The sequence below is a fragment of the Octopus sinensis genome, linkage group LG3, assembly GCF_006345805.1.
Source record: "Octopus sinensis linkage group LG3, ASM634580v1, whole genome shotgun sequence".
Taxonomy (NCBI): Eukaryota; Metazoa; Mollusca; class Cephalopoda; order Octopoda; family Octopodidae; genus Octopus; species Octopus sinensis.
Window position 1 is genome coordinate 141,103,429 of NC_042999.1, and position 24,901 is coordinate 141,128,329.

At 33.1% G+C, this 24,901-nt stretch overlaps 1 protein-coding gene across 3 annotated transcripts in view; it reads left to right on the forward strand.

Annotated features, from left to right (window-relative positions):
* LOC115209960 (mRNA-decapping enzyme 1A-like) overlaps positions 1–24,901 on the forward strand; it is a 369,797-nt gene that overhangs the window by 196,354 nt on the left and 148,542 nt on the right. The gene's annotated exons all lie outside the window — the stretch shown is intronic.

Here is a 24,901-nt window from a genome sequence, read left to right on the forward strand (position 1 = left end):
TTACATTTTACCTATTTATTATTTTTTAAATTCAAGTTACCAATACCATATTTTAAATTTATAGATGTTAAGGAAGTAAGAATTGTTGAACAATAACAGAAAAATCACACAGTATAGCTGATTCTATGTAGCTTATGACTTGCTTAATGTTGAAGACAAACTCTGTGCTCTCTTTAAAATGAGAACACTGAAGTTCTGTCCAAACTGAGACTTTAGACATATCTACTAATAAAAGTTTCCAGACACAGGAGTTGCTTTTAAGCTTTTTGTTAGCTACACCCATACCATAAGAATGAATTAGTTTAAATAGAAAGGACTGGGGCTACTAGTAAACAACAAATACACATTATTCATGTGTAGAAGAAAGTATCCTGTTATTCCACATCAGTTGTTTTGCATAAATAACAATGACTCAAAGAACTATGAGAACATAGTTTTGGTTGTAGTACAATGTATTAAAGAAAGTGAACTTTGCAACAATGAGGCTGTTGAAATCTGTACAGCCCCACTAATCTAGCACCTAACAAAAGCTGTTGTATAATGTCCCAGTGCTTTATATAATGTAGTTCATTTGGTTCCAAGTATTAAAACTAAGCCATCAGCTTGATCAGTAAATCTTATGTTCCTCGAGGCCATTTTATATTTTGGCTGTATAGAAGGTCTCTTAATTCAAAGACCTTTTGTCTCTTATATTAAGTCAATCATAATTACCTTATATCTCTTCAACTCACCCACAGTTACTTTAATCTTAATACTGTTTTTGGTTTTTGTTTATTGCCTTCCTTGACCCGTTTTGAGATTCTCACTAAATATATACTAAGTACATTGCCTTTCCTTCTGTAGCACTATAAACTCTAAAACTCTACATGAACATATTTCTTTACTGATACAAATTATTATTGTTAACATATAAACTTAAACTATTCTTAACTTTTAGTTTTTGTACTATTACTTATAAATATGTTGATGAATTCCTATAAAAATAAAGAAAATAAGAAAAGTGTGATTTCTTGTGTAATTTAGTTGGGATGGGTTTCTGCCAAGCAAGGACTGGAATAGCCATTTTGTATAAATAACATTGTTTAAATAATAACCATATGAGGATAATTTCATTGCTAAAGGTTCAATTATTAATGTGAGGTCTATGTAGGATACTTGTACAGCCTCTTCTTCCAGAAAAAAACTAATAAGAAAAATGTGAATTTTAAGTTGTGAAATTTGTTTCAAATGCACCCAAAGCACTTAGAGTCCTCTGATGAGCAAGTTTTTCTTTATTATTAAATAAATTATTATTAAACATGTTGAGAAAGGCCAAACCTTTAAATTGAGTCTGTTCTAAAGAATATGAAATTGAAATTAAATAATTTTAATAGTCATCTCCATTACTATTATCATCATTATCATCATCATAAACTATTCAGGTGGTTTTCATTTTAAAGGTAGGGATGTCAGAGACATTGAGATGTCTGAGAGTGTATTTGGTTACTACATTAAGTTGAGTAACTATGTAGAAACTCGATTGTTAACTGCTCAGTGTTCACTGAAAATAACCAACAACAAAAATCACCATTATAAATTTTTTTTTTTGTTTTTTGTTTTTTCCATGTTCTATCAGGATCTAACCTATTTAATCAAAGTATTGAAATAATGAAATTAGCTATGCTGCTCAAGATGTCATCTCAACCGCATCATTTAAAGCATGGAAGAAAAAGAAAAACAATATCGAATTATATTAAAATATTCTAGTGTTGTAATAAAAGTGTAATAAACTGGTCTATGGTTTGATGAATATTTAATGGTTCTGCCATCAATGCAAGCCATTAGAGGATAAAAGTCTATTTATCTATCTCCCAATAAAACGACAGGTAAATAGATGCATACACACAAAGAGATGTGGTTGGAGTCAAATACTAAAACAGAACATTGAAAAATATAAGAACAAAACAAAAGTAGTACAGGGTTACAATGCATCTTTTCTTTCACCAATCATTATTTTGGTTTGCTTCCCTTTGATAGAAAAGATTTTTTTGACTCACCCTGTTACATCCACCCCCTACTATAAAATTGAGATCTGAACTGTTTTCTATTTTATTAATGGATAAATAGAATAAACAGATAGTTAATATGAATAATTGTGGAAACTAAATTTTTCATTATTGTTATTGGCACCATCATTTCAAGATAGTGTGTCAGTCTTCTCTTAAAGTGGAAATCAGATAGAGAACAATATTAAGTACTTTTACATTACATTGATAGCATTATTTTAATTTGAAATTTTATCAAGATTTGTCAGAATTTCAATTAGCAAGTAAAGAAAGATTAAAGTTTGACAAATCAATGGAAATAAAATTTCTCATACACCTGTGGTAGATGATGGGGGTTTCTTGTAATCAATTGGTTTTTTTGTGGCACCAGTGAAAGACTTCATTTTTATATAGCCATTGAAGTGCATTTAAGTTGTAATGGTGTTCCAGTTGCATGAGAATATTTGATCTCTGATGGTACAATTGACAAAACTCTTGTTATATTATGTTATATTGTTATATTACAATGGCAAAATTAGCTTCCAATAGGTATAAGTAGATTGGACTTTTACAGTTTATGTGTTAAGGACTTGGCTCAATGCCAAAGATTTAATATGATCTGTCAACCCTTCAGTCAGTATATCAGCAATCTATTGGCTTAGCTTACAGCTCGATGATTTATTTCACTTGCATAAGACACAATGACATTTTGTGGTAAGAAGTAGAATCAATTTAATTTATCCTAGTACTTGAGTGGCATTTGTTTTATTGGACCTAGAGAAATCAAAAACATCATCCCTGATGGATTTTGAACTTGGAATATAAAAATGACAATTATATACAAGTTTTGTATTTGTTTTTGGTACTCTACTAACTGTGCAACATCAACAATAATAATAATAATCCTTTCTACTATAGGCAGAAGGCCTGAAATTTGTGGGGAGGAGACCAGTCGATTACATTGACCCCAGTGTGTAACTGGTACTTAATTTATCGATTCTGAAGGGATGAAAGGCAAAGTCAACCCCGACAGTGTTTGAACTCAGAACGTGAAGACACACAAAACATCTCTAAGCATTTCACCCAGTGTGCTAACGATTCTGCCAGCTTGCTGCCTAATAATAATAAGAAGAAGTCTTTTTTCTATAGGCATGAAAGGTGAAGTTGACCTTGACAGAATTTGAACTCAGAACATTGCGGCAGACGAAATACAGCTAAACATTTTGCCTGGCATGTTAACGATTCTGCCAATAATAATAGCCCTTTCTACTAAAGGCACAAGGCCTGAAATTTTTGAGAAAGGGCTAAGTCAATTATATTGACCCCAGTGTTTCACTGGTACTTACTTTGTTGACTCTGAAAGGATAGAAGGCAAAATTGACCTCTGCAGAATTTAATAATGATAATGATGATGATGATTTCAAATTTTGGCAAGGGGCCAGCAGTTTTTGAGGAGAGGGGGAAGTTGATTACATTAACCCCAGTACTTAACTGGTATTTATTTTATCAACCCCAAAAGGATTGAAGGCAAAGCTGACTTCAGTGGAATTTGAACTCAGAATATAAAGACAGACAAAATGCTGCTAAGCATTTTTCCTAGCATAATATTGATAGTTCTGAACTTTAAAAGTGAACAAGGTAATGATTGTTGATTAGTGTATATTTTAATGACACCAGTGTCATTTCAGGCTTTTTTTTTTAAAGGTAGTGTGTTGGAAGAGTAAGCAAAATCAATTAATTAGAGTACAAATGAAGAGTTAACTAGAATAAGTACATTCCAACTGGTTTCTGCACTGCATTGAAAATACTTGTGACTGATAAGCTTAAGATTGAGCAAGCTTCAATAAGTTGTCAACTATTTTCTGTATTTTAATTCTTTTATTCTTTTACTTGTTTCAGTCATTTGACTGCAGCCATGCTAGAGCACTGCTTTATTATGTGTGTGTTTCTCTGCATAAATATGTCTAAATACACACATCTATCTATATGTGTAATGTGTGACTCATATCTAAATCAGATCAACTTGACAGAGTCTACCCTACTTGAAATCATTATTGTCTATCACCATGTCAATCCTGACCAAGCTTACTTATAATCAAAGACATTGTAGCCATCTTATCTTTTTCCTAGATCTATTACTACATTTTTTTTAAGACAGCCAGGTGCAGTTTTAAGATTTACTTTAGCAGTTCAATCAACCATATAGAGGCCTCCCTCAATAGACTGGCCCTCTTTGAAGTTATGTATATAGGTGTTAAATGCATGGCAAGATGCCTGATAAAAACTAAGTTGGAAAATTTCTCTATTTTGTATTTTTATCAACAATGCATCATCATCATCATCATAGGACTTGTTTGATATGTTTGTTAATTTTTTCTCTACTCTAGTATACTATGGCCACTTGTCTTTCTTTCATCCAACTGTCTTGGGTTTGCCCTTGTTATCATATTTCTGGCCTCATTACTATCAATCACTATTATACTATCCTACTGAGCTGGCACTATTGCCCTATCATAATCATCATCATCATATTTTATTGATGTTATTGTTGCAAACTAGAGATAGCTAAAATAGATAGATGCTTTAACTTATCTCTGCTCAGTGACTCGTCATTTTAGAGTCTGAATCTATCACCAGTATTAGGGAGTGTGGATTGGTAGAAGCATTAGAGCATTGGCCAAAATGTTTTGTAGTATTTTTTTCTATCCCTCTAAATTTTAAGTTCAAATCTCAACTCAGCCTTTTACATCGTTCCGGAGTCAGTAAAATAAAATACTCAAGCACCAGGGTGAATTCAGCTGACTTTTAATCTTTGCTTACATGCGATGGGCTAGCTTAGTACAGGTGAACCTAGATTACCGACCAAACTGTGGATCCTCAACAACTGTAAAATGACACACTGGTTAGAGTACACTGCTGTCACATCAGTATTATCTAGCAGTAACATCTATTTCACTGCCAATACAGGTACCCCTCTCCCCACACACACACAATCATGCATATATACACACACCCCTTCTCTCTCATCATCATCATCACTACAAATCCTTTAACCAACATGAACATTGCTGTTTTTTAAACATGGAGAATTCAGCTAAGGAAAACCTGAGAAATTACTTAGAGCTTATTTCACCACTGCCACCACCATCAACATCATCGGTATCATCATGATCATTTAATAGTAAGATTCTTAGCAAATTTAATAATAGGAGCATTAACTTATTTACAGATGATGTCATAACAAGAACCCTTTACTTTCTAAGTAAATATTCAGTTTTGATGACATTATTGATTTTAACCCATAGGTGTAACAGGCAGATCTATCCACATTGAATAAAAAGAAATTAAGTCCCTCTCCCTTTGCTCTTTATAGCTTTTCTCTCTCTTGTGTTTTCTATGCACTATACATGTACTTTTAGCTATCATCGGAGTGCGTCTAAACATTGTATACAATAAGCCCATCAGACTAAATGCCTTGTAGTATTTCTTCCAGTTCTTCACATTCCAAGTTCAAATCCCACTGAGGTAAACTTTGCCTTTCATCCTTTCTAGGTTGATAAAATAAGTAGCAGTACAAGACTGAGGCTGATAGTATCAACTAACCCCATCCACTTGAAATTGCTGGCCTTATATCTAAATCAGAAACTATTATTATTGTAGCTGTTGACGCTGTTGTTATTGTTATTATTCTGCTGTTGACTTTGCCTTTCAATCCTTTTGGAGTTGATAAAATAAGTAACAGTTGATCACTGGTGTGAATGTAATCAACTTACCCACTCCCTGAAAATTGCTTTCCTTGTGCTGAAATTTAAAATTCATTTATTATCATCATCATTATTATTAAATATATGGATATTATAAAACAAACTGTAATATGCATGTGTGTTTCCTATAAACTTATTTTCAAGACAGCTACTTTTTTAAAGTTTACTGTATGATGTAGAAAAGGTCTATAACCTAAATCACCTGCTACCCCAATGCACACATGCACACACACACACGTCACACACATTGCACAATGGAAGTAGTAGTACTGCCAAATCATTCAAGTGTGTGCAGGAATTAACTTTAATCCTGTTTGTCTGCTCAGTCCGTCTTGAACAGCAGTTGTCTATTCTACTAAACATCAATAACACTGTTCCCATTAGTGACTTATTTTTTTATCTTTTATTTTCTGGTAGTATACACATGAATTCATGTGCATACCTACACACACGGAAATGCATATGCATGCACAAACTTTCTCATACACAAACATATTAATTTACTCATAGGTACATATAAATAAGTAAATATATATCATCATCATCCTTTAATGTTCGTTTTTCATGCTGCCATGGGTTGGACAATATATATATATGACAGTGGGTGTTAGAACACCTACAATGCTAGAAATAAGAGTTTAAGTGCTACAGTCAATGCACACAATTGTATACAACTGTGTGCGTTGACTGCAGCTTCAGAGCATTTTAGCTCTTATTTCTAGCATTGTAGATGTTCTAACACCTTCTGTCATATTTAATGACTATTATAGTTTTCCTTTTTGGTGATACATTTCTTAACAGCTGCCTAACTTAATTATATATATATATATGGTGAATCCAAACAAAGAAGCTAATACATGAAAAAACAACGTGAGGATGTGGTACAAGTAATGTATTAGCAGATGCTCAGGAAAGGAAAGAAAGAGGATTTAACATATCGAGCAAAGCTCTTCTTCAGAAATAGAGGAAAGTCCAAAAGAAGGGAAGAGGGAGGAAGAAAATTGCTAACAATTCACATATGGTTATATTTTATATGTCATCGTGACCGTGACCAACCAGACTATCGGATGTGACCAACCAGATTATCACACACATATATATATATATATATATATATATATATATAATATATATATATATATATATATATATTGGGTTGGCAAGAAAGTAATTTCGGTTTTTTAGTGTTTTTTTAGTCATTTTTTAATACAAAGAATGAACTTTAATCAATTATATATTTTCCATTTTGTCTGATGTGTGTGTATAATTTGTTCATTTAGCATCTTTCTGAATGCTAGCATGGGTTGAACAGGAACTATTTGAGATTGCATTTTATAGGAAAATGTTCTTTCTGTATCCAACTCTTACCTGCTTTTCAAGTAAGAGATTATTTATTCTACAGTTTTTTGAAAGCACAGAGCAAAGCAGCTATGATATCGACAAGTAATGTAAACATATCACTGTTTTGCTCAGATGACAAGTAAACCTGTAGAATGTCAACATTCAAATACATAACATGCATGTACACACACAATTCTTCATTCATGCCTCTATCTTTGTAGTTCTCACTCTATAAGAAGGTTGTCGAACAAGCAGATACAAGGCCAGGTGGCCCCTTTTGCACCCAGTACAGTCTGTAAAATGGTTGATGTTAGGAATAGCATTTGACTCATCATCATCATTTAACATCCATTTTACATACTGGCATGGGTTGGACAGTTTCACTGGAACTGGCTAGTCAGACAGCTGTACCAGGATCCAGTCATCTGTTTTTGCATGGTTTCTACAGCTGGATACCCATTACAGTGTGTACTGGGTGCTTTTTACATGCTACCAGCACAGGTGCTTTTTGGAAATGTATTGGGGTCTACCTACAGAGAATAGTGGCGGGGAGTGTATAAGTAGTGCAGAGAGGATAGAGAAGGATATTCCATGGGCATGTGCGGGGATATGTTTAGAGATGGAGAAGACATAATTGTATCAAGTATGGTGAGGGAAATTGGAGAGGCTAGGAGGTGGGTAGGGAGGATATGTGAAGGCTTAGAGAGTTTATGGCTAGGCACATGAGAGTGGAGGTGCCTGCAGTGGGAAACACCAAGGAGAAGTGGAGGGGAGAGTCCTACAAGTGTTGGGAAGATGGGGTATTTTTGACAGAGGTCAGATAATGTGTGTGTGTGAAGTTGGGGTCATGATCAAAAAGGACATGCATGTATATATGGATGGCCAGAATTTCCCTTAGCTTGATGTGTCTTCTGAAGCACAGCAGTCACCAGAAGTCTCAGTCCCTTGTCATCTCCTCTTTGAGACTCAAGACCACCTCCTCCCACATCTTCCTGAGTCTACCTCTTCGACAGGTTCCCTCCACAATTAGAGGGCAGCACTTCTTTATGCAGCTGACCTTATCTATTCACATTACATAGCCACACCCGCAGTCTTCTCTGTTGCACAGTACATCTGATGTCTCTTATATGCAACTTTTCTCTTAAAACACACTTCATTGTATATGCACACTGACATTGCAGACCCAGTGGAGCATAGAAACTAAGCCCAAGATGAGACTCTCAAACAAGATGCAACCTTCCAACCCATGCCAGCACAGAAAGTGAATGTAAAATAATTATGATAAAGAGATGATTTGTGTGTGTGTGTGTACATACATTTATACATACAGTGGGTGTTCCATACAGTTTCCATCTATCAAATTTCACTTGCAAGGCTTTGGTTAGCTGCATTATAGTAGAAGACACTTTGCAAAGGTGGGACTGTGCCTGAAGCCACATGATTGCAAAGCAAACTTATTAATCACACAGCCATATACAGACAAACATAGATAGATAGATATACACACAGATATGCACACACTTGCTTTTACTCAAAATATTGACCTTTCAATATATGTAAGCTACTCTAATGTGAATTTACATCTTGTTGGAAACCAGAATATGTTTAAATCAATGATTAGCAACATATTTATACAAGTCAAAATTTAAAACATCAAAAGAATGATACAACACTGAAAAACGAAAAAATACATCTTTTATGAAAATTCTACAAAGTTATTAAAAACCATCAATAAGTCAAATGATTATCTAGGTGATATTAACCCTCTTGCTACCATATTTCTGTTGAAATAGACTGACTTTGTTTCAATTAATTTCGAAAATTATGAAAAATTTAGTAGAATAATTTTGTCATTATTAAGCTAGGACTTTGAACATGAAGTTTTGATAGAAGGTTTTAATTTAGATCACTTGAAAACAGGATGTTTCTATCATAGAACCAGGGGTAGTTTTGGGTGAGGGTTGATATCAAAGGTTAATGGTCAGATATCTTAAAAGGGAAACTTCTGGAGCAACAAGTTTGATTGACAGATGAAAAAAAGAGTAATTCAAATAGATTTGAATTGAAACAGAATATATTGACGATGAAATATATTGATGAGATACATACAAAGAATACATTGCCTAAGTAATGATAAATCAGTTAAAAATCTCAATTCTCATTGTTATATTGATCAGCTAATAAAACAATAAGAACAATAAGAAAAGCAATTTATATATATATTACTTTTCTTAATGTTTTCTCTTTGTTGTGTATGTTTGTATCAACCATTGTTAGTTCTCATCCACATAAATCTCATTCTATTTGATACATCACAAATCTTCTGCTTCTTTCTAATTCTTTGTTACCTGGTAACTCCTAATAAATAAAGCTATATTGGTTTCTCACATAGCTCTGATCTGGCTCAGTTTGAGCCATCCTCCAAAATACCACCAATATTCTTTCTTTTTATTTTTCCAACTTTCTCCTATTTACTCCATATTTATAATTATATTTTAATAGCTTTTTATTTTTTTGTAATAAAACTTGCCTTACTGTTATGTATTTTTTCTATTCTTAGCTTTTTGTTTTTTGTGTAGATCTCATTTAACTTTTCTTATTTGTTTCTTTGTTTTCTTGTTTTTGTGATGTTGTAATATATAATGGTTTTGTCACCATGGTAATCAAAAAGTGAAATGGACAATTAGAGTGATATTTGTGGCTTTGATATACAAATATATTAAAACAAACACTATATCACATTAGATTTGAATGCACTTGAATTGGAAGACAAGAGAGAAAACTAATAAACACATTTTATTAAAATATTAAAATAAGTGTAACATTAAAAATGTGCCAAATTTAGCAAACTTAACAGGAATTATATCTCAGGAAATTAAAATACTTAGATGAATTATAAACGAAAAGAAAAGCTATATCTATAGTTGAAATAATGTGTCTACAAGGTTAAAAAAGTAACTCATCACTTTTCACTTAGTATGTTGACAAAGTTATATTTTATTACAAACAGCAAAACAGACACAGATATTTATTATATATATTATAATTCACTCAACTTTCACTTATATGTTGTATACAAGTAACCTCTGTCATATTTTCATCATTTTTCCATGCCTGTGCAGGTTGAGTGGATCTTCAGCACAGTTTATCAACCTTTGTTGCAATCTTCCATCATTTTCTTCATGAGTTTTAATGTCCAGAGATCATTTATTTACTTCTTCTTTCTATGATATTTTGGCCTCTCTATCCCACAGGATCTTTCCATTTGATTACTTGGCCCCTTTTTTATCCAACAGTCATCCTTCATATGTAACACATGTCCATACCACAGTCTTCTCTCTTGCACACTGCAACATCTGATACCTCTTAAACCCAGAGCTCTGTGTGTCAAAAATAATAGTGCTTGACTATTAGTTGAATCTATCATGAAGGTCATTTTGCTCCTTTCTTCTTATACTGAAGAGTTGGTAGTTTTCCTCTTTGGTGGCTATGGTAAGAGATTGTATAGAGAATAAGACATCCATTGCCTTTCTTTAACTGGGAAAGAAAAGCTGTGTTTTTTTCTGCCTGGTGGCCATGGTGAAAGAGGTTGTATGGTGGACGAGATTGAAAGAACTGAAGACAAACACTTCTCTCTTTGGCCAATCCCTGATCAACTTCTTCAAGCTTCATTTGAAAAGGGAAATGTGGGTAGAGAGGGAAGTGTTATTGCTGAAAGGTGGATGAAAGTGGTGAGAATGTTGCGAGTGAACATGCCTGCCCTGTGCATATGCCTGTAGTTGGAAAAAAGGAAAGGAAAAAAGGCACCTGCCCCATAAGTCAGGATACCCATGGTTTTTATGGGGTTTTTCCATGAGCAGCCCTCAATGTCTCGTCCCTATTAAGGATCACACATTGTTGACACAAACCCTCACAACAACACACTTACACACATACACACACACATTCTTTGTTTTGTCCTGTGCTGTCCATAATGTTTCTCTTGATGTAAACCCTTGTGGTTAATAAAGAAATCATTATCATCATCATCATCATTATTATTATTATTATTATTATTATTATTATTATTATTATTACATCTGAATCTGCTTAGTGTATATCAACCATTGGGTAAATCTGAAAGTTCTTAACTTTACAAGTGAATATGCTACATCTGCCACTGGCAGAAACAAGAAAATGGTTTTAAGAGAAACATTTTTGTTGATTGGACAGTTAAATGTCAGAGTTGTTAAATTGAAGATTTGTTCAATTTGAACTATTAGCTTTTGCAGTTTCCACTTTAGCACATTATCTTAATCAACAAAATTTGGTCTTTGCAATGGAATTTTTTAAGCTTTTTTTATAAATACAATTTGTTGCGATTTTAATCAATTTTAATTTTGTATAGCTGCAACATTATAGCTGTTTTTGAGATAATTGCTAAAGCAACTCCAAGAAAGCCAAGTCTGCGACCCAGTTTCAATTCTCAGCTTTAGTATTTTATTTAGCTTCTGTTTTTAATGTCCTTGAGAAAAGCATAAATACTACACATCATATTTACTTCCTTATGAATTTCAGGGTTCTTTCTCATTCAATATTAATTATATTGGTACATAATCAGAGGCTAGGGATTGCCATAATTAATAGAAATATGATATCTTTTGTATAAGATAAAGTTTATAGAATGTGTTGTTATTACTGAAGTCTAAGGGATTTTCTTATATTACTGATCAGAATATTTGATTTTAGTTTATTCTTCTGTAACAAGATTTGAAATCTGCTTGTCACTGTGAATTTCTATTTTTTTAATCCTCTTTCTACTGTTCAGTATCTTAATGCTAGAATTAGTGAAATGGTCTTTGTCAGAGCACATGGTTGAAGTACAATACTTTTCCTTCTCTCTACAAACTTGTAACCTTGTGTTATTTTATGAAATTAAAAAATTATAGTGATTAGGTGGTGGAGTGGGAGAAATGGTAACTCCAGAATAAATACCTTGTGGTATTCACATTCCTTTACATTCTGAGTTTAAATCCATCCATATTACATTTTACCTTTCATCCCCCTAATGTTCATGAAATAAGCAGGTAAGTACTATATTGAGATTGATTCATTTAATTTAACCCCATCCAATAACTTTGTGGCTTTGTGACAAACATAGAAACCATATATCATTTTTATTGGTTGATAGCTCCAGGTCAGACCTGATGAAGCAAGCCTATGCTCAAAAAACCATTTTGTCTGTGATTATCCATTCTTTTTTCAGATATAATGTGTATAAGTGTATATACACTATATCTGAAATATACATACAATGTATGTATATTTCATTTTCCAACATCTTTTTTAAAAATGTCTCGTATGATTTGAAGGAAATTTATTTGCTAGTTTCTAGTTGGTCAAGTGCCTTATCTTTGTCATAGTATCCAGTAGAGGTGTAGGGTTTCAAATTAAGAGCAATGCTGTAGACATTTTAACTTTCTTAAAGCAATTTAGTTTCTGTTGAGGTTATGAAATATCCAGGATATGTTGCTAAATAGAATAATTCTTAAGTGTTGTGATTCTTTTTCTAGGAATAAGGTAACATTAGTAAACAGCAAGTAATGTTTTAACTAGACACAAGGTAAATACTTTTAAGGGAAATAGCTTAGTTCACTAATCTGACCTCAGTCTATGTTTTTGCATCAGTTTTTTCCATGCTAGCATAGGCTAGATAAATATGATACTGGGGCATACTTTTACAACCAGATGCCTTTCTTGATGCTAACTCTTGGCTTATTCTATGCTATTTTGAAGTGTTAAAGTGTGTTGGCAATCTATTAACAGAAGTGCCAACAACAGCACGACTCAAATGATGTGACTTTCATGTAAGCAAGCAGTAATGAAACACTCAACACAAAGATATGTCTGTGCATGCACACACACACACATTATGGTCTTCTTTTAGTTTCCATCTTCAAAATGCACTCACCTTGGGCAATAGTAGAAGATAGTACTTGCTCAAAGTGATGCCCAGTGGAACTGAACTATGTGTTTGGGAAATAAACTTTACAACCATACAGCCAGAATAACACTTATATGTCTGTTTCCCTTTGTATACTTTGAAAGGATGAAAGACAGTGTTAGTCATAATGATATTTAAAACTAAAAGCAAGATATAAAAAAAAATAAATAATGTGAAGCATTTTTTTATTTATTTGAGAGCCCTATTCTTTTGGTCATCACATTACTAATTTGAAAACAAAATGTTGCAGACACTTCTGTCATTGACCTTGACCTCTAGTCATATTTATCTTGGCATATACTCAATGTTTTAGTTGTTGCATCCTCAGACACTCTTTCACTGACATTTTATCAATTACCTTTTTAGTTCCCCCGTCTTTATTTTCTTCATCTATCTTTTTGTTTTTTGGACTTGTTTTTCCTTTTGTGTGTCGCATAATATATGAACCAACATTTGGCAAGTTAAGGTTTTTTTTCTAGCCTATAAACTAACTTTAAACTCTCAACATAAGAACCAGTCAAAATTCTAGCACTCCTTAATCTCTATTCTTGCTAGTGGTAGAACCAGATGTATTTTTTAGTATATCTGATATATATATATATATATATATATATGCCTTGTGTTACATTCAGTCTCTCTACATAAGGTTGCAACAGAATCCCTAATGGAGAATTATATTTCCAATGATTTGCCACCATTATTATTATCATTATCATTAATATTATTATTATTATTTTCTTGCTTGCTTTTTAACATGCTCTTTCTCATTTGACTGTAACAGATTATTTTTACCTTTACTGTGAAAGATAGGTATTGGTAGGTAGACTCTCCAGCTGCTATCAGTTACACCTCTATATATTTTAGATAGTTTCAGCTGATTTAGAGCTACCTTGGTTTATAAGAGTTTTCTTCTACACCTTTATAGATTCAGCTGGTTCATACTGCTTCAGCTTATGACGTTGTAAAAGTACTCTAAAGTATTTGTGGGAGATAGAGAAAAGCATTTCTTAATTTTTAGTTTTTATTTCTTTTATTTTCTACTCTTTTTGATTTTTCATTTTTTTACTTCTTTTTTTCTTCCATTTAATCTTTAGTCTACATTCTAACCAATATCATCTTTCCATTTCCATTACTCCCCTTCTGTCAATCTTTTGCAGAAAATGGCATGACATTTTTTTGCTTTTTTACCTGAGGAAACAAGTTAAAAATGTGAGGTGAAAAGTAAGATATAGCATTTATTAAAAAAAATATATCTGTCCAACCTCAAGCAATACCATATGTATGTCAAACAACAGTTAGTCAACATAGTTCTGGAATAAATATCTTCTAGCAGTAGCCATGATAGTTCCTTGGTTATTTTGAGGACTCTCATACATAGACCTTTCTAGAATATTTAAAAAAATCTTTTATCTTTATTCTTACTTGTAAGTCATAATATCTAATGGATTAAGGGGTTCTCAAGTCATGCTTTCAAACTGTACTACAGCTAGTCAGTAAACCATCAGCAAGGATACATAACTTTGTATGCTTCTGTTTGCCTGGTTGATAACAGGGTACTGTTCTACTTTTCAGAAAATCTACTTTCATTTGATATGGTTTCCCTTCTTATAAGATGATAGTGTTATTTGTGGGAGATTTGGTTATTTCTTGTATGTAGGTTGGATGACTTTGTGCAGGGACCCTCATTGGTTTTTGCAAATGGGTATCAACACATATATTGTCATTGTTCTAATACCCTATTTTATGCTGGTTCAATAACTTTTTAAAACAATGGTTAATAATATATAGTTTAAGAAAAATAATTTTTTATACTGAATTTAAACATGGACATTAAATATATTTATAAAGCAAAAAAAAAAAAAAAGTTGGGAGGTTTAACTTTCTCTTGTTTTCTCTTTAAACCCTATTTCCACTCTTTGAATTTATATTCAGTATATAGAAATACAAGCTTTTAAAGGTTCTTTAAAAATTTAACTAATGATTCTAAATATTAAAATATATACCTTGGGTCTGCTGTTATTGATAAAATTTCTATAAATCTTTCTTTCTATTTGAATATATTTGTGTTTCATTTTTTTGTCTTTCTGTCTTTAATGTTTTTGCTTTCTTTTCTAATCATCCTTAAGTCTCATAGTTACACATCTACATACCTCTGGGATAAACGTGAGCTTGGAAAATTTATTTCTTATGCAAAGTTACAAAATTGTTATTCATTATATATCATTTCTTTTCTTTTTAGTCTTCTTCTTCTTCTTCTTCTTCTTATTATTATTATTATTATTATTATTATTATTATTATTATTATTATTATTATTATTATTATTATTATTATTATTATTATCATCATTCATAAAAATGATTTCTTTTTTAATAATAATAATAATAAAGATATATAAGAAATAATTATTATTATTAATATGAGTATAGAAAAAAAAATAAGGTAACTAAACTATAAATCTCAGAAATAAATAGCCACATAATACTTTTCATTTTTTCTTTTCAAACATAGTTAGAGAAAGGGTATTAAAAGAAAGGAAAAGTTAAAAGCAAGTGTTGGAGGAAACAGTAGTGAGATAGGTGAATTTACTGTTTGTATCAAAGCTTCAGTCAGCTGTAAGTGGTAAAATGATTCTGTTAATGAATATGTGAAGAATGTATTACAATTCTTCAAGACTATGTCATTATTTTATGTACTATAATGTAACCAGAATGGGAGTACACTTCTCAGATTTCTCTTCATGCTAACTCCAATTCAAATGTGATATCACCTGCAGTTCAGATAAAGTTTCTTGATGGAAAGTAAAAGATAAATTTATCAATTACTACATCTCTTTTCACTATCATCTAATCTGTAGTTTTCCAAACAGAGGAGTAGTATTTATTCAGCTTCTCAGAAATTAGTTTATTCATTTGTTCTCTTCCCCATTCCCTTTCTTTTTTTCTCTCTCTCTCATTCTCTCTCTCTCCCTTTCTCTCCTCCCCACTCTCTGTATATATATATATATATATATTTTTTTTTTTTTCCATGGACTGTGGCTATGCTGGGGCACTGCCTTGAAGGGTTTTGTTGAACAAAATTAGCCCCACTATTTATTTTTTTATGGTACTTATCCTATTAGTCTCTTTTGCTGACCCACTATGTTACAGGAACATAACCAAATCAACAGAGATTGTCAAGCAGTGGTGGGAGACAAACATAGACACACACACACACACACACACACATACACATACACACACACACACACACACACACAACACACACACACACACATACACATACACACACACACACACACACACCACACACACACATATATATATATATAATATATATATATATATATATATATATATATATATATATATGATGAGCTTCTTTCAATTTCTATCTGCCAGATCCACCCACAAGGCTTTGGTTGGCCCAGAACTATAGTAGAAGAACACTTGCCAAAGGTGCCATGCCATAGGACTGAAGCTGGAACCATGTGGTTGAGCAGAAAACTTCTTATCCCACAGCCACACCTGTGCTTGTGTGTGTACTTATATATATCATTAGTAGATCATAAATCCAAAAGAGAAGCATACTCTAAGTTATAGAGCATTACAGTATTTAGATAAAGATAGTTATGGCTAGTTTCTAGGGTTACCCAGGTTTTTGCTTCCATAAAGCACTTAGCGTTATAATATCTCATCAGACCCTAATGGCCAGTGGACACAAAACCCTGGGCAACCCTATAAAACAGGCCATAACTATCTTTAAATATATTTATGTATATATAACACATATATGGAATATACTAACATATCACTATGTTGACAAAGATAACACAGATATTTGAATGAATATCAGTGATACTTAGTAGATTTAACTCAGGATATCTGGAATCCTTAATGCTAATTCTGCTATCAATGAAATTTAAATTCCTGTGCTACATGCATGCTTAGAGGAAGTAAAAATAAACCAGACTTGAGTATTACCTCTTTAATCACTACATCACTTGGTCTTCGCTCATTTCTCTATAGATCCAATAATATGTATGTAACTTATTGACTGCAAAGCTATGAAAATGAAAGTTAATTCAAGAGTTTGTAGCTGCTCTTTAATTATTTCAGCAAAATGAAATAATTACATAAAGATATGGCGTACAATTCTTTGTTTGTGTAAGTTATAATTATCACTATAAATTGCCCTGCCTACTCACTTATACAGAAGTTAACACAAGAAGATAACATATCAAATGTACTTTTCAGAAGTTCTATCTCAAGCTCCAAATAGCATCAAACTCTAGATATCTGCCATATTTGTGTGTGTGTATGTGGTGGGGAGAATGTAATGGTGCCCTTTCTGTAACATCTATTACCAATACTGACTAGATAAATCCTTTTGAGATTTCAAATGCAAAGTGATTGAGATCTAGATTTTACTACTTCTTTGCTCTTGATTTTCATGTTTTATGAAGCATGTCATGATAACACTACATGGCTGTCTTTCTCTCTCATTTACTCATTCTACTCTTACTCTCAATGTATGTGTGTAAGCATGTGTACACGTGCATGCATACATACATACATACATACATACATACATACGTATATATGTATGCATAAGTATATGTATGTGTATACATGCTTTCACACATACATTGAGAGAGAGAGAGAGAGAGAGAGAGAGAGAGAAGTGCATGGTTCAGTGGTTAGAACATCGGGTTTACAATCATGAGTTTGTGAGTTCAATTCCCTGACCAGACTCTGTGTTGTATTCTTGAGCGCATTGTTCCAGTTCACTCAGCTGTAGAAGTAAGTTGTGATGTATTATATATATTGATATATATATATATATTATATATCTAGTGATGTATTATATATCTAAAAGTCCATATATAATAAAATATCATATAAAATACACCTCATAATTTTGTGGCCTAACTTGTCTTAAAGACCTACAATACCATGCATACTATGCAGTATCACACAACTACTACAAGATAATCTACTATAATATATTTTTCTTAATAAAAGTGGTTAAGGACCTTGTAGTCTATTAATATGTATTGTATGTATTCCTACTTATAATGTTGATTTTGGTAGAAAAATGCTGCATATTATATGGTTTCAGCATGGCCACAGCCTTAGGGCTGAAATGTATAAAAGTGGAGTTTCATGGTGTATCTGTTCATGTGTTCATATATAAAAGGGCAACCTTTATATCCAACTTAATGTGGGTTTTATGTTAGAATGCAGAATACTGCATTACATTATGCAGTATTTTGTGTTCTAACGTAACATCCACATTAAGTTGGATATAAAGATTGCCTTTTGGTATTAACACTTTTTCTGTTGTTATTAATTATATGTGTGTGTATAAAACCGATGACTGGAGCCTGATACAGCTCTCCAGCTTACCAGCTCCAGTCAAACCATTTAACCCATACCAGCATGGAAAACAGGTGCCATATGATGATGATGATGATGATGAAGATATATGTGTGTGCGTGTGTGTGTGTGTGTGTGTGTTTTAGAGAAGAATCACCATATAGCAATTCAACAATGATATAATTAAATCATACCATATAGAAAAAAATTAAATATATGATAAAACATATACCTATAATTAAGTAAAGTACAAAATAATAAATAAATATTGCTGTATTATATATAAATACACACAGACACACACACACACATGGATGAATGGATGGAGGTCTGTCTGTGTCTGTCTATCTGATGATATCAGTTACACATCAGCTGTGTCATGCACAGCTGTGTGCAGTGTTTCAGTGCATTTGAAGCTTGGTACTGCTGGGCCACAAAAAGGAAATAATCACACCATTGGGCAAGTGGAGAATGTGTATTTTAGCAATTGTGCATGAGCCACAGAGATCAGTTTTCCTGTTGATGGATGCTTCAAGGCTTTTGCAGTATATGCAGTTTCTCATGAAGACAGATTTAGCACGGTGAGGGTTGGAGTGGAATCTAGTGTACAGCTAGGTACTCATCAAAGCTTGGTTCTTAGTCCACTCCTGTTTATTATAATTCTCTGGGCTAGAACAGTGGAGTTTAACACTAGTTGCCCAAGGAACTCCTGTATGCTGACAACTTAGTCTTCATAACTGAATTTGTTGAAGATTTAGAGAGTAATTCCAAATGTAAAAGCAAAGCATAGAATCTTTAAGAAAAGAAAAAAACTCCTTTTTTTTTTTAAGTAAACCAAATTTTCTAGTGAATGGCTTGTGTTTTGCATTTACAGAATTTATCTTTTCCTTTATTGGTTAAACATATGTACTTTTATCTATATGTGATTTACAATATGTTAACTATTTGGTATATTATAAGGATGAAATATTTATGTTATATTTATTTAACTTATGTTTATGTTACGAACAGTGTTATTATAAACAGTTTTGAAAGCGTTTAACGTGAGTCATAAATATGTTTGTTGTTGAGTTTTTGAGCTTTAATACCATATTGCTGTATTATTCTCCTTTAAGTATTTAAACTAAAATGGACAATTTGTTTGATTATTGCATTTAAAGTGGGATTAAATAGTCATAAATTTGTTCTTGTTATAGAAGTTTGTAGAAACAAGAACTTAGTCAAAGTTAGGTGTAGTTAAGTGAAAAACTGTCGAATATTTTGTTATATTCATTGAGTTTGTGGAAGTATTTTGTGGTTAATATGAAAAAGAATTCTCCTATTAGGATTGCTGCAATAATCTCAAAAGGGAAATTGCACTGAATTATATTATGCTCCCTATTTTAGTAGTTTTCTTGTTTTCCTCATTATTTATATATTTTTTAATTTTATTTACTTAAATCACACAAAAATCATTCTCTCTTGGACTCTTTTAGCAGTAGGGTTTTCGGTTCCTTTCCCAGTATTTTTCCAGTATCTCGGTTGTACCATCTCTTCTAGTAATAGAGAACTTAGCAATATCCAAAATTTCTTCAATGTACCAATTAAAATTTGAAAAATGGCAATCAAATTCTTTGTCCTAAACAGGTGCGTGTGTGTGTGTGTGTGTGTGTGTGTAACTTTAACTCCTTGATAACAAGATTGTCAGTAACAACTGCTATTCTGTTATAGTCATCACTGATGCTGCTGGCAGATATGGACTTGAAAGGTTTAATAGAATTTGCTCCACTGGAGATCAGCTCTTCAGTATATTTACTTACTTAAGTTGTATCTCTTGTAAGTGCTTCTTAATATGGCATGTATACAATTTACAAAACTGCATGATATTTTCTTTTGAATGTAGGAAAACAAAAACACAAGTCACATTGTGTGTGTGTGTGTGTGTGTGTATGTGTGTGTGTGTGTGTGTTTAATCTTTAATATTTCAATATCCCAACTATAGCTGCTATGCTATTGCATGTTGACAATAACAGAATTGTGACAGTTTGGTTTGTAAGCAATATTTAATTTCTAAAGCAGTAATTTGTTAATGATGAGCCATTGCAAAATACTATGTCACATAGCCACTTTAGGTGTCTAAAAATATTTTGTAAATGTATGATTTGCAGTATTGTGTTTTTAAGACATAACTTATTTTTGTGCCCTAGCAATGTTATTCACATTGGCATCTTTTATTCTTTCTTTAAATAAATAAAAATTGTCCACATTTCAAGTGTAATGTTCTAATAATCTTTCCAAATGGAAATCAAAATTGTTTTGCCAATAATTTACATTTACTACTAAAAATAAAACTCCGTGCATTGATACAAAACTATAGATTCTTTAAAACAAGGATTTACTCATTTGAGTTGATGCAAGTATTTAGCTGGAACTTATTTCACCAAACCTAGAGAGATGCCAGGCAAAATTGGCTATAGCATGGTCTCAAATATATTATAGAAGAGAATCTAAATATTGCAAGGGAATTAGTCTTTTACAGAACAAAAAAAAAAGGATTTAATTCAGTGCATTTTTCAACCCCACTACCAACAACAAAAACAGTATTAGAATTTGTAATACTGATGTATAAACAAGGCACAAAAAAATAAACTTGGTTAGAGGGAAAAGTTGATTATGTTGATCTCTGTGTTTGATTGTTTGTTCCTTCTCAAGCCATGCCTGGTTCATAAGGGCTGGTTTCCCAGTTTCTTTGGCATATAGGCTCCCCACCTGGACGGGATGCCAGTCCATCGCAGGTGAGCTGCAAGATGCAGGAGGAAAGAGTGAGAGAAAGTTGTGGTGAAAGAGTCAGCAGAAGTTCGCCAATACCTTCTGCTGGCGCCGCATGGAGCTTAGGTGTTTCACTCATAAACATACACATCACCTGGTCTGAGATTCGAACCCGCGATCCCTCGACTGCGAGTCTACTGCTCTAACCACTAGGCCATGTGCCTCCGCTGTGTTTGATTGGACAGATATTTTATTAATCTTGGAAGGATAGAAGTCCAAATTAACCTTGTTGGAGTTTGAATTCACAAAATGATACAATTATATATATCACAAGATATTTTTTCTATACTCTACTGATTCTGTCTATCCATTGCCCTTTGAGATTTCATAATATTCCAGTCTACTAAGATAGCATAAGGCCTAGTGGGCTAGTCAATTAAATTGACTCCAGTGCTCATCTGGTACTTATTTTATCAATCCCAAAAGGATGAAAGGCAAAGTCAACCTTGGTGGAATTTGAACTCAGAACACAAAGATAGATAAAATGCTGCTAAGCATTTTTGTTCAGCATTATAATGATTCTGCCAGCTTGCTTCCTTTAGAGATTTCATAATATTAACAATAATAATTATAAATATACAAGAATAATACCATCACAACCATTCTTTCCACTATTCCAACTTTTAATAACATATCTGTCATTGCAGCTGTGCAGTATATTGCTACCATTACAATACAACATATAATGTTCACTATGCTGCTGCTACTACTCACATTTCTATTACAACTTGTTACTATACTACTGTAACACCTACCCTTAATCATCTATTGCAACTGGAAGGTATCAGGGTAAATGAAAAGGCCAGGCAATAACAAGAACAGCATTTAAACCAAGCAGCAACTCAGAAGTATAAAGAGTTGCCATTGAGTCTGTTAATTTATCAATAGATCTGTAATGGTCATTGTTGTTTAGGAAAGATACAAAGTATCCACCCATGAAAATTGTTGAGTGAACAGGAGTTGGGAGGTTATGTTAGATACTTTACAATTCATATTGATCTGAATGTTCAGTCAATGAATTTTATTTTATTATTTTTGTCAATAAATATGTTTGTGTATAGATGTGTGTAAGTTTATCAATCTACACACACACACACGTATTCACATCCCCTCACACACATACAAATATTGTAAATACCAAAATCTTTCTAGGTGAAGAATGCATTACGCAACATAGATTACTGGCTAGTAACTTCAGAGTTAGAGTTAGGCAGACATAAATATGATGGATATGAAGAAGAAAGAAAGGGAAACTAAGGGTTCCTACAATTGGAAAGAGGTTGCCAATCCTTACTTACTTTTCAAGGAAAGGAATTGTTTTACTCTAGAATTCTTCAAAAGCATAGAACAACTAGTAATAGTTTCAACAAGTAGGGACAACATTACCACACTTTTGTTCAAGTGGTGTCAAGTGTGAAATATCAAAATTCATTCATATTTGTACAAGTACACACACACACAAACACACCATCATTATCATTGTTGTTTCAATGTTCACTCTTCTATGCTTGCATGGGTCAGATGGAGTTTATTGAGGCAGATATTCTATGGCTTCTTGTTGCCAACACTTACCTGTTCCTAAGTAAGGTAATATTTCCTCATGGCCAGACATGTTTTTGCAGAATTTTGGAAATGAGATTCAGTCATGATGTCAAGACAAGGTGTCATAAACAATCACATGTTCATACTCTTACATACATACACATACACACATGTGAATGTATGTGTGTGTGTATATATATATGTGTGTGTATATATGTATGTATACATATGTGTATATGCATGTATATATATATGTATATATGCATGTATATATATGTATGTATATATATATGTGTATATATATGTATGTATGTATGTATGTATGTATGTATGTATACGTTGTCCCATCCATGTTAACATAGATGGCGGACCTTAAACAATGATTATGATGATGATACATTGCCGCAGGAGTGGCTGTGTGGTAAAAAGCTTGCTTCCCAACCACATGGCACCTTGGGCAAGTATCTTCTACTATAGCCTCGGGCTGACCAAAGCCTTGTGAGTGGATTTGGTAGACAGAAACTGAAAGAAGCCTGTCATATATTTATATATATGTATTTGTGTATCTATGTTTATCACCCCACCATTGCTTGACAACCAATGTTGGTGTGTTTACATCCCTGTAACTTAGAGGTTCAAATAAAAGCGACCGATAGAACAGATACTAGGCCTACGTAGAATAAGTCCTGGGGTCAATTTGTTCAACTAAAGGTAGTGCTTCAGCATGGCTGCAGTCAAATGACTGAAACAAGTAAAAGAGTATGTGTGTGTGTGTGTGTGTGTGAATATATAGATAGATAAATAGATAGATATGATGGGTTTCTTTCAGTTTCTGTCAACAAAATATACTCAAAGCTTTGGTTGGCATGAGGCTATAGTGGAAGACATTTACCCAGGGTACCACACAGTAGGACTCAACCTGAAGCCATGTGGTTGGGAATCAAACCACATACACACATCATCATTTAATGTCCTCCTTCCATACTGGTAAGGGTTGGACAGGTTGACAGGAATTAGCAAGTGAGAAGATTGTACCAAGCTCTACTGCCTGCTTTGGCATGGTTTCTATGGCTGGATATTCTTACTTATGTCAATCACCTTACATAGTGTACTGGGTGCTTTTTATGTGATACCAGCAGCAGTGAATTTACCAGGTAGCTTGCAACATAAGAATCCTCAACCCTGGGTTCTCGTTCCTATGGTATGTTTGCTGATGTTATTATTATTATTATTATTATCATTATTATTATTATTATTATTATTATTATTATTTATTCAAGGCACAACCTGGAATTAAACTCAGAACCTTGGGGTTAGTAACATCAGCAAACATACCTTAGGAATGAGAACCCAGGGTTGGGTTCAAAATTCTAGCAGGACACCTGATAAAGGCTGGAGAGTAAATCAGCTGAAATGTTGTGGTAACAACAAACAATATGAGGACACATATCCATCCAATGTAAATAATGTAAATAATGTACAGAATTTCTCATCTCTAAAATATGGAACAGTATGAGGTGTAGTAATATTGAAGGAAGTGGCTTTGTGCCAGATGATGAGAAGTTAGAGTATGAATAGAAGGACAGAAATAGAGGGCTTGCAGATACACAGCCCCATCAGTCGGCGAGACAGAAAGAAGAGAGAGATAAGATGGTGAAGATGCAATGGGATATACACCCAAGTTATAGTGCAGTGTATGTTGTGAAGTAGACTAGGGATTGGATAGAGCAAGTGGATGAGTAAGTTCACAAAATTGTGAAAGGAGTGTGGGAGATGAAGTGGGAAGGAGAAAATAATGAGTAGACACAGATAGTGGGAAGGGTGTTAGGATGATGTATTGTGAGGAAGAGATTTGACATATTTTGTGCAGATAGGTTCATAAGGTAGTGAGGCAGAGAGATAAAGAATATGCATTTGTGGCCTCAGTTATACTTAGCTGGACAAGTCTTCTCAAGCATAGTAAACTGCCAATTGTCTCAAACCCTTGTCATCTCCTCTGTGAGGCTCAACATCTGAAGATCATTTTTCACTATTTTGTTCCATGTCCCCATAGGTGTTTCTCT